Source organism: Penaeus monodon, chromosome 41 (assembly GCF_015228065.2).
Source record: "Penaeus monodon isolate SGIC_2016 chromosome 41, NSTDA_Pmon_1, whole genome shotgun sequence".
Taxonomy (NCBI): domain Eukaryota; kingdom Metazoa; phylum Arthropoda; class Malacostraca; order Decapoda; family Penaeidae; genus Penaeus; species Penaeus monodon.
The window spans coordinates 32,368,040-32,370,184 of NC_051426.1; positions in this window are offsets into that span (position 1 = coordinate 32,368,040).

Genomic DNA, 2,145 nt, shown 5'->3' on the forward strand with positions numbered 1-2,145 from the left:
TTTCCTTCGTTTCTCGTGTCTTTGGCGGCCGCGATCGCGTAATTGCTTTTTCCGCCGGTGTGGTTGGGGGGGGGGGGGGATTTTGGGGTGTGGGGGGGAAGGGGGGAGGGGGGGGATTTTTGGGGTGGTGTGGGGGGAAGGGGGGATAGGGGAGGATGTTGGGTGTGTGTGGGGGGAAGGGGGAGGGGGGTTGTTGGGGGTGTGTGGGGGGCAACGGGGCGGGGGCTTTTGGGGTGTGGGGGGGACCGGGGCGGGGAGGTTTTTGGTATGGGGATAAGGGGCGGGGGGGGTAGGGACGGGGAAGGAGAGGGAAGTGGGGAGGGGCCGGGAGGGGGGGAGGGGAGACAGGGTGTGGATGGGGGGGGGCCCAAGAATGACGGAGGGAGGGTGTCGGGGCCGGTATGGGTGATGGCGGGTTTCTGGGGGACTCGGGGGGGGGGGGGTGAGAGTAAATGGGCTCGGCCGGAGGAAGGTGAGGAGGGGGGATGTTGGGGACAGGATCGGAGAAGAAGGAGGGGGTGGGATAGGGAAGAAAGAACAGGGAAGGGCAGGGGGGAGAAGGGAGATATCTGGGGAGAAGGATAAGGGGGGGAGGGGAGGGGAAGCGAGGGAAGGGCGTGGATGGGGAAACGGGGAGGAGGGAAAAGAGTGATGGTGGGGGCGTATCACCTGTAGACTCGGTTTTATAGTCCCACCAAGGAATAGTAAAGGTAGACGTCTGAGCGATAATAGCAACAGGCAGACAGTGGCATTATAATGGTGTTTGTAGTGATACGTATAATGATAATTATGACCCAGGCCGGATGCCAGCGCGACTAAGGTTCTGATACTGTTGAGGGAGAAGGGAAAAAGTAACAAGAACAAGATAAAAAGATATTGTTGTCGTTGTTGCTATGATTAGTTTTAGTTTTGGGTACATATTTGGTGTAATTACCATCATTGATTATAACAGTAATGATAATTATCATTGTTGAAGTTGTAGTTATTACCGCTGTTGCTTTTTCTTTGTTACCATGATCGTCGTTTGATTATATTTGCGAGTGATAAAAAAAACATGTATATATGGTATTTATGAGTCGCGATGCAGTGCTTTTGGAGAAGCCGTGTGTGTATTTGTATGCGTGCTTGCCGGCGTGCATGTATTTGTTTTCTTGATTGCATGTGTGTGTGCGGGCTAAACATTTGCAATTTGGCGTGTGTTCCTACTCGGCGGTGGCAGGTGTCGTAGGGTGGCGGTTCCGAGGCCGGTTTCCATGGCAACGGCGTCGCAAAGGGAGGGAGAGAGCCAGAGCGACAGAGAATGAGAGAGCGAGAGACAGAGATGGGATGAAGGAAGGAGGGTGGAAGGTGAGAGAGAGATGGGGTGGGAGTTAGATAGGTGGAAAGAGAGGTGGTAAATAGAGAGGGGGGAAGGAAGAGGGGAAGAGAGAGAGAGAAATGAAGAGAAACAAAGCAATAGAGACTGAGAGTCAAAGCGAGAGAAGGAGAAAGAGAGAGAAAGACAGAGAAAGAGAAAGAGACCGAGACAGGGACAGAGAGCGAGAGCGCGAGCGACGCGTCCCCTCCCCTCCATTGCCCGCCTGCGTCTGGCCAGCACTGTATCGTTACGTCTACTTTATAAAGCTATTCTGATGCGTGTTATGTCCCGCCTTTGTGCTGGATGGATTTTGGAATTTATTTTGTTTGGGGGGTTTCTTTTTTTTTTTTTTTTTTTTTTTTTTTTTTTTTTTTGGGGGGGGGGTGGAGGCTTATCCCTCCCCCTTCTTTCCTCTTTCTTTCTTTCTACCTCCTCTTTTTCCCCGTTTTCCGTTTCCTTTCCCCTTTGTATTTCGTTTCTTCTTTTTTCCCTTTTTCTTTTTTTTTCCTTTTCCTATTTTCTCCTTTTCCCCTTTTCCCCTTGTCTGTTTTCCCCCAATTTCTATTTCTCCTTTTCCTCTCCTTTTTTTCTCTCTTTCCCATTTCCTTTTCTTTTTCCTTTTTCCTTTTCCATTATCTTTTTTCCCCTTTTTCCATCTTCCATTTTCCCTGTACCATTTTCCTCTTCTCTTCACTGCTCCCCTTCCCCTTCCCTTCCCCCTCTCCCTCTCCCTCCCCTTCCCTTCCCCCTCTCCCTCCCCCTCCCCTCCCCTCCCCTCCCCTCCCCTT